General features: G+C 42.0%; 1 long non-coding RNA gene across 1 annotated transcript; it reads left to right on the top strand.

Annotated features, from left to right (window-relative positions):
• The first annotated feature begins 280 nt into the window (after positions 1-280).
• On the top strand, positions 281-1,000 carry LOC111946386 (uncharacterized). Its single transcript, XR_002872085.2, has 3 exons — positions 281-396; positions 618-707; positions 836-1,000. It is a non-coding gene; the product is annotated as an uncharacterized LOC111946386 (long non-coding RNA).
• Positions 1,001-9,647: the final 8,647 nt, after the last annotated feature.

Below are 9,647 nucleotides of genomic sequence, written 5' to 3'. Positions count from 1 at the left end.
ACTGGACATAACTACCCCAACTGTGAGAGTGTAAGGCTAAATAATGCATGTGCTAGTCCGTGCGCACGTGCCCATTGCAACCTCTGGATTTTTGATTGCACAACATAAAACAGTTTGGAGTCTAAACAAGTTTTTGTTTTACTGAGAAAAACAAAAACTGGTTTTAAAGAATGGACCTAATATCTTGACAGTTGTAAAGATAACAAAAAACTCAAACTCTGCCCCATTTGCCTCCAACTGTCTCTTAATATGTGATGAAATGTCCTTGGCTGTCATGAGATGAAGGCGTTCCCTACAGACATGGAACAAAGTTCTATGTGAGCCCCGCCCACTTTGAGTCTGATTTAAGGATGAGACTCAGCCTCAACCAGCAGAACTTCAGCTTCAGCTGCTCTGGTGAGTTTTCTTGATGTCCTGCTTTCATTCATTTGATTTTTTCATCAAACATTCTTCTAGAATGTCTCCATTTCTTTCAAATGATGCTGTGGTCTTTGTCCTGTTTTAGTTCTTTAGAAAGTTCTTGGTTTTTGTGTATTTTCTACAGACAAATGTTAGGATCTTGGTGTTTTTTAGGCTATGAGTTGGTTAAGATTGTTGGATTTTCTAATCTTTTTCAGTCTGGTCCTGCTCCAGACCGTCTTCAGAGGAAACAACTTCTCCCAGAAGTCTAAGGGAAGAAACTTTTCCTCCTTTTGCAACAAGCTCAGGTTTGTCAAATGGATCAAGTTTGAAAAAGTCATTTGGTTCTGTGTTTTTTATAATGAACAAAGCAAAATATCTGCTTCTTTATCTTCATTAACTGTCATTCTAAGAAAGGTATTTTTTTCTATTTCAGACGTTTAGCTTCAAGTCAACGACAACATGTCATACCTAGCACCAATTAGCATTGTTGGCGGTCATGGAGGAAGTCCATTTAATTTCATTGGTGCAAAAACTGGAGCTCTGCTTAAAAAGCTGGATGTCTGTGTCGGACCAACCCAAGTGAGATCTATAACGGTCCTGATGTCTGACGATGTTAAAGCGACATTTGGGACATCAAAGGGAGCCAGTGATAAAATGCTCTCTTTCGATTTTGAGGGAGATGAATATTTTTCCTTACTCACTCTTTGGCCCAACAATAATGGGGAATATCTGGGTGGCATTAAATTCAAAACAACAAAGGGAAACACTTTTGAGGCTGTTATGACAAATGGAAAACTTTCAATGCCGCCGACAAAAGTAGATGTTGGCTCTGGAATGTGTTTTGGAGTTCAGGGCAGGTCAGGAACCGAAGTTAATGCACTTGGGTTCATGTTAATCAAAGATCCTTAGTAAGTTCCTAACCGGTTCTAGAGGGCTAGATGGTGAAACAACAACCTGTGTGGGTTCAGCTTCTTGATGCGAACAGAAATAAATGTGTTTGACAGAAATGATTTCACCTTCTAGCCTCCAGACAAAGACAGCAGCTAATGATATCTGCTGTCATGAAAAGGGTTTGGTTCTTTGAAACAATCAGATGACATCTTTGAACAGATGTGTTCCTGCTGCATCTGTGGCTGATGGGGACAATCACCTCTTTGATGGTTTCTCTTTGATTTCTTCATCTGGTTTGTGGTTTTTTCTTTGGACTTTTACTGCAGTTTTCTGAATGTTTCCATCAGATTTTTGGATTTGCTGTCATTTTTCCTGCTGTACTGAGAAACTCCTGATGATTTTCCTGTTATTGTCACTGGAATCCAATGTTTCTGTTGTCCTCATCATCTCTTCTGGAAATGGCATTCTATCAGTAAATCTTGTTGGTGTGGACGCTGGAAAAAGCCCTTCAGTTCATGTCAAATCACTGTTTGTGCTCATCTAGTCTGTATGATTTGGAAAATAAAAACCTCAACCAAACCAGGAGTGCTATGAATTCTTAGACTGAACACAAATACATGTTGATACCAGTTTGTGAGCATCCCTAAAGATGTAGGGGGTTAAACCCCTCCCACAAGGAAGGTGACGGCAACACCAATGTCACGTCTGGATGATGCAGATGCCGACTGTAGGTGCCATGAATTAAGTGTGGTTTTTCTTATGTTAAATGAATATAGATTTGTTTTTTGATTATAGGTTATTGTGTAGGTAATCAGCTGGTGGGTCACATGGTCGTGGGCGGTGACATTAATTGACTATAACTCACCTTAGGTTTTTTCCCTGTGTAAGATGGAAGGGGGGGTGAGCTGGGTTGCCGTATTTTTTGTTGACCGCTTCATACGCTTTATACGCGTCATACGCTTTTTTGCGCTACATACGCTTTTGTGCTTTTCCCTTGATTCCTTGTTTTTTTCTATTTTTGATCATAATATTACAAGTAGATTCAATTTCCTTCATTTTCCATTATTAAAACCAACAATAATACAAACTTCGTTATGCTCTATGGTTTTCATTCAAAACCCGGACCCACCCAGCGTCAGCCTCTCAGCGACTGTTTGGTTTAGTCGCTACATTTGTCAACAAAAAACTGGCCAATATAAACATGGATATTTTGTGATTGAGCAACGGAGCTGAGATTTGGAGTAAAAGGAGGATTCGGTTCCACGGACAGACATCGGAGAAAGTGGAGGTATGCGCTGGCTGTCACTCAAACAGTTAAGGAGGAGCTGCTATCGAAGCGAACTACAGCCAGGTAAGACCACCGGTGAACGCGCATGGAAGCTGTGCCTGTGGAAGGATGGCTATGAAGGTATTAATGTTCCAAAATGGACGAGCTTGTATATTTGATTTGAGAACTTGTAATACAGAATGTGAATACTTGTGCAAAAAAAATCTGCATCTGTGTGTAAAATCTTCTGCTGTGAACTGACAAATTTCCATTTGCATGTGTTCATTTAGAGTTACAAATTCAAATCTGTGATTCCAACTGCTCAAATGTGCTTCTGCGTGTGCTAGAATCTGCTGGCGCAAATCACAAGTGCGCTACATCTGCGCTCTGAATTCTGACACATTCCTTGCGAGAAATTTGTGTCTAAACTCATCTGTGTCCGATAATGGACCTACGGGGGGAGGGAGGGTTAGAGGAGGCGGAGTCAACCAATCAGAGTGCAGGATTCGGAGAACTTGGTAAAGTTAGAAAGAGCTTCACAGAGTCGGACTTCCTGCTTCAATAACTCTTCTGATAAACGTTCAAATGTGACAGCAAGTCTCTCAATCATTTTGTATTAACACGGAGAGTGAACAAAAAATGCATTTATAAAGAAAAAAGTGATTTTTTTCATACATTTTAACGAGAAATGATCTCTTTGTGCTTTAAATGCAGACATGCAGTTAGACGGCTGCGAACGGACAGCGTCAGCAGGAAGATCATCTTTGTTGTAGCAGGACAATAGGGCCAGGGCTGTTGAGCAGCTTTATTATAAATGATATGGATTAACATTTGAAAAAAATGTATTAGATTAGATCAAGGCGTTCCCCGCGATGTTCCAGGCGACGGCACGGCGGAGCGCGGCTGTGGCGGTCCCAGCCCACTGAGCAACGGCTGTTTCTGCGCAAGAGACAGGCGTGCTCCGCCGTCAGTCAGCGGGATCCTCGCTTCTTCTTTCCTCGGCGGAGCTCGGCCAGCTCCGCGGAGGAAATAAGAAGCGAGGATCCCGCTGACCGACGGCTGGGTCCACGACACCGCGCTACACCCTCGTCCAGCGGGATCCTCGGCCTCTCCTTCCTCCGCGGAGCTCGGCGGCTGGCAGCGGTGTGACACCGCGCTACGCCCTCGCTCAGCAGCCAGACGCCGAGCGAGCGACGGGCGAGGCTGGGTCTGCGCGACCGCCGTGCTCCGCCGTCGGTCAGCAGGTCCTCGCATCTCCTTCCTCGACGGAGCTCAACGGCTGGCCGCTGAGCGCCAGCGTAGCGCGGTGTCACAAACCCAGTATGGTTTCTAATATATGTTTTCAAAGGTTAATTCGTATGATTTATAATAAAGATGCTCAACAGCCCTGGCCCTATTGTCCTGCTACAACAAAGGTGATTTTCCTGTTGGCAGCCGTCTAGCTGCATGTCTGCATTTAAGCACAAGAGATCATTTCTCATTAAAAGACTTGCTGTCATATTTGAACGTTTATTAGAAGAGTTATTGAAGCAGGAAGTCCGACTCTGTGAAGCTCTTTCTAACTTTACCAAGTTCTCCGAATCCTGCACTCTGATTGGTTGACTCCGCCTCCTCTAACCCTCCCTCCCCCCGTAGGTCCATTATCGGACACAGATGAGTTTAGACACAAATTTCTCGCAAGGAATGTGTCAGAATTCAGAGCGCAGATGTAGCGCACTTGTGATTTGCGCCAGCAGATTCTAGCACACGCAGAAGCACATTTGAGCAGTTGGAATCACAGATTTGAAGTTGTAACTCTAAATGAACACATGCAAATGGGAATTTGTCAGTTTACAGCAGAAGATTTTTACACACAGATGCAGATTTTTTTTGCACAAGTATTCACATTCTGTATTACAAGTCTTAAAATCAAATATACAAGCTCGTCCATTTTGGAACATTAATACCTTCATAGATGGCGGTTTAAAAGTTTGAAGAGTGGAAGCGACCGTCTGGCCCGTGGCTCTGAAGGAGCTGTAGTTTCTGCGAAAAACATTCCGGTGCTGAGTGACTTTATGCTGAGTGACGCAGTGCTGTGACGCGTGAAAGCGCTCTATTGGTGAAGTTGCCGCCCCGCTGTTTTTGTTCCATATATGGAGATTATCTGGATAAAGTTTATTTTGCTTCCATGAAGACAATATCCAAAGGTGGCCAAAGAATGAAATGTTTCTAGAAATCACGCTGATGCTGCATGTTTTGAAATGAACAAACACTGAATGAAATGAATGACTGAAGGTCTGATTAAAAAGGAGCGTGATAAAAGGCTGATTAAACCAACGGCCAAGGCGTTGGCAAATAAAATCGAAAAGCTTCAACATGAACGAAAAATAGCCGTTAATAAAATGAAATCACTTATACCAGAAATGAAATCACTTATGAAGACAAAAGAAAATGTTTCACACGTCCAATCATGTTTCAAGAAATTAAATCAATTTTGTGTAACTGCTATTGCCTCACATGATGTTTTGATGCCTTTACTCATGGAGGATGAGCAAAATGGACAAAATGAGTGGTTTGACAGCATCATGACATACACTAATGCATTTAAAGAAGATGTTGAAAGATGGCTGAGTGGGTCTGAAGACTTGCAAAATAATGGAAGCCTCCATTTGCTTCAATCAGTTCCAGCTGTAAAAGATGAAGAAATGCTTCAATATCTAAGAGAGGATGGTCCACAAATAAATATCCCTGGATCACTGCTCAGTACAGAAGACATGCAAGACGACATTAAACCATATGACAGTGTGTCAAATGCTGAAGATAAAACTTCAGTTTCTGGGAGAAGGTCTGTTGTTTCTTCTACTTCATCTGCACGTCTGAAAGCAGAGGCTGACCTGGCAGCGTTAATGGCAAGACAGAAGCTGCTAAAGGAAAAACATGAACTGGAAGAACAAGAGGAACATCTGAAGAGGAAGAAGGAGCAACTTAAAATGGATGAAGACATTGCAGCACATGTGGCTAAATTGAATGTGTTACGATCTCAAAGTGTCACAAGTTTAAGGAAGTCAACTAAGTACTCCGATGGAATGGATTCTTACTTGGAAAAGGAAACATCAAAACGAATGGTTCTTAATATTGATGCAAATTCCTTTATTCCACAACCATCAATAAAACAAAGAGATACTAAACAAGAACCCTTGGATCAAGGAACAAGACCTAAAAGGAAATCTCTACCTCTATATGTTGACTATGAACCCAGACAATATTCAGAGAATCACAACAATAATGAACAGACTCAATACAGAAGCCCTTTGAATGCAGAATCAGAGTCAAGAGATGAACATAACAACAATGTGCTGGGACTTATGAGAAAGCAGAATGAAATAACAACGCTCTTGATTCGACAGCAATGCCTCTCATCATTACCAAAGAAAGAAATACCAATTTTTGATGGAGACCCATTGAACTATCATGCATTCATTAAAGCTTTTGAGTATGGTGTGGAGAGAAATACGGACGATTACAGTGATCGACTGTATTTTCTGGAGCAGTACACCACACAAAAGAACTGGTGAAAAGCTGTCAACATATTGCTCCAGACAGGGGCTATGTTAAAGCTAAAGCTCTACTAAGGGAGCATTTTGGAAACGAACATCAAGTTGCATCTGCATATATTGAAAAAGCTTTTACATGGTTGCCAATTAAGACAGAAGACCTCAAGTCACTCCAAGATTACAGTCTTTTCCTTAGAAGCTGTTCTCCTGCCATGGAAGGAGTGGACTATTTGCGTGAGCTAAATATGCCTGCCAATATGCTAACCATTGTAAAGAAGTTGCCTTACAAGTTCAGAGATAAATGGAGAACTGTAGCCTGTAAATTACAAGAAAAGTACAAACGAAGAGCAACATTCAGTGACATCACAGACTTTATTGAGAAACAAGTTAAAATCTTATCTGACCCAATATTTGGAAATATACAAGATTCTCACTCAATGACAAACAAAGTCATTAACAAACCTAAACTGCAGCCTCACTTTGGCATTAAAAGAACAAGTTTTGCCACTGCTGTGGCTCCTTTGGAAAGCAAAACATCATCTGCAACTACATTTAAGAAACAAACTTTGAGGACTTGTCTTTGTTGTGGAGGGGGACATAAATTGGATGTGTGTCCACAGATGGAAAAGAAAACCCATAAAGAGAAGATAGGCTTCTTAAGGGAAAAAGGTGTCTGTTTTTGGCTGTTTGTGTATCGGACACTTCAGCAAAGACTGCAGAAAACGGATCTCCTGTGAAAAGTGTGGTCTTCAACATCCCAATATACTTCACATTCCTCAAAGAAGAAATAACCCTGGTCAAACTGAAAAGACAGAGGTGTCAGTGGACAGCACCATGGTGTCAAGTGGGCTCACTGGGGCTGGTAATGATAATTTTAAACTCCCTATTGTTCCTGTACAAGTCAAGTCCAAGAAGGGTGACAAAATCATTACCACTTATGCCTTCTTGGATCCAGGGAGTACAGCAGTCTTTTGCACAGAGGCACTAAGTAACAAGCTAGGTCTCACAGGAAAGAAATCACGTATTCTCTTGAGGACTATGGGCCAAGAGAAAGTTGTGAGCAGTTATGTTGTTTTAGGATTGGAGGTTGCTGGTTTACAAGGTGACAACTTCTGTGAGCTGCCAAAGACTTATACACAGCAGCATATGCCTGTCCACAAAGGGAACATCCCAAAAGAAATGCATCTTCAAAGATGGACATATTTAGAACCTGTTAAGTTGCCTGAGATAGACTCAGATATTGAGCTGCTAATTGGAGCAAATGTTCCCCAGGCTTTGGAGCCATTGGAAGTCATTAAGAGTGAAGATGGAGGACCCTATGCAATCAGGACAAGGCTGGGATGGACAGTGAATGGTCCTCTGAGAAGAGAAACTGATGGAGCAACGAACTGTGAGCACTCAGAGATAACAGTCAACAGAGTGTCAGTTGTGGAGTTGGAGGAACTTTGGCAGCAGCAATTCAAAACTGATTTCCCTGAAAGTAAAGTAGATGAACAAGTTGGGATGTCAAGAGAGGATCAAAGGTTTATGGAATTGGTTGCAAATTCAGCAAAACAAGTGGATGGTCATTACCAGATTGGCTTACCATTAAGGAATAAACAAATTAATATGCCAAACAACAGAAAAAATTGTTGAACAACGTGCTTTATACTTGAAAAGGAAGTTTCAAAAGAGCTCATCATTTCATGATGACTACATCATCTTCATGAAAGATTTAGTAGCTAAAGGCTATGCTGAAAGGGTACCTGAAGATAAATTGCATCGCAGTGATGGCAAAGTCTGGTACATTCCTCACCATGGTGTTTACCATCCAGTTAAAAAGAAGATGAGAGTTGTCTTTGATTGCGGGGCAAGTTTCCAAGGTACATCTCTGAATGCTCAGCTGCTGCAAGGACCGGATCTCACTAATTTATTGGTTGGAGTTGTAACCAGATTCAGGAAGGAATCTGTGGTAATCATGGCGGATATAGAATCCATGTTTCACCAGGTGAAAGTCCCAGATGATGATATGGATTTGTTGCGATTTGTCTGGTGGCCTGATGGAGATTTGAATCAAGAACTCACTGATTTCAGGATGACTGTGCATCTCTTTGGGGCAACTTCTTCCCCCAGCTGTGCTAATTTTGCTCTCAGGAAATGTGCAGAAGATAATAAGCCCTATTTCAGCCAAGACGTTGTGGACAGGGTTCTACATTGCTTCTACGTTGATGATTGTCTGGTGTCTGTGGCTTCAGAGGAGGAAGCAATCTCCCTCTGTCATAACCTTGCTTCAATTTGTGCAAAAGGTGGTTTTCGACTCACAAAATGGATAAGCAACAGAGAGCGAGTAATGGCAGCAATACCTGAAGAGCACAGAGCAGAAAACATGAAAGAGTTGGATCTGGATCAAATACAGCAACTTGTGGAAAGAGTGCTCGGTGTGGAATGGTGTATTCAATCAGAGACCTTCCGATTTAAAATCACAATTAAAGACAAACCATTCACCAGGAGAGGAATACTCTCAGCTCTTAGCTCCATTTATGATCCTCTGGGAATCTTAAGCCCTGTTGTACTGCCAGCCAAGAAATTACTAAGGGATCTGTGCAGGAGTGCGCTTGGCTGGGATGACACCATACCGGATTCAGTGGCTGAGAAATGGAGGAGTTGGTTGCAGGAACTGTGTCAGTTGAAGGACTTTAAAATTATGAGATGTTTGAACCCCCCAGGATTTGAAGAAACAACGTTGGCACAGCTACACCATTTCTGTGATGCAAGTGAAGATGGCTATGGAGTAGTAACTTACCTGCTGTTGCACAATGCACGCTCACAAGTACATGTAGCCTTTGTCATGGGCAAGGCTCGTGTAGCTCCACTAAAGTCTGTTACAATTCCTCGAATGGAGCTCATTGCTGCTACTATGGCAAGCCGCATTGATGCTTTATGGAGGAGAGAATTACACATGGATCTACAAGAATCTGTGTTTTGGACGGACGGTGCATCCGTACTTAAGTACATCAGGAATGAGATCTCCAGATTCAAGGTCTTTGTTGCCAATCAAGTCTCAGAAATTCTTAAGGTTTCACGATGTGCTCAATGGCGATATGTAGACACCATACACAATCCAGCCGACATTGCCTCCAGAGGTATGAAAGTAAATGCTTCTCTCAAAAATATGACATGGTTGTCTGGTCCTCAATTTCTAACCGAATCGGAGTGTGTTTGGCCAGTTAATCCTAACGACATGCATCAACTTCAGGCAGATGACCCTGAGGTCAAAGAACTTGTGGCAGTGAATGCTGTACAAACTGAAGAAGTTGATGCTGTAACCCGCATGATACATTATTTCTCATCTTGGACTGGATTGAGAAAGTCGGTGGCTTGGATCTTAAGATGGAAAGGATTGCTTTTGCAGCGCTGTAAGAAGAGGACAGAGTTAAAACTGGATGCAACACAGTCTAGTCTGAATTTGCAGCAAGCATGTTCATCAGAAAAAGATACAGAGACTCTCAAAGAGAAGATGGTTTCAAGTTGTTTGTCAGTGGAAGAACTTGAAAAGGCTGAGCTAGAAATCATCA

The sequence above is a fragment of the Oryzias latipes genome, chromosome 19 (assembly GCF_053564925.1).
Source record: "Oryzias latipes strain Hd-rR chromosome 19, Olatipes_Hd-rR_3.1".
Taxonomy (NCBI): Eukaryota; Metazoa; Chordata; class Actinopteri; order Beloniformes; family Adrianichthyidae; genus Oryzias; species Oryzias latipes.
The sequence above is the reverse complement of the archived record's forward strand: the minus strand, read 5'-3'. Positions and strand labels throughout refer to the sequence as shown.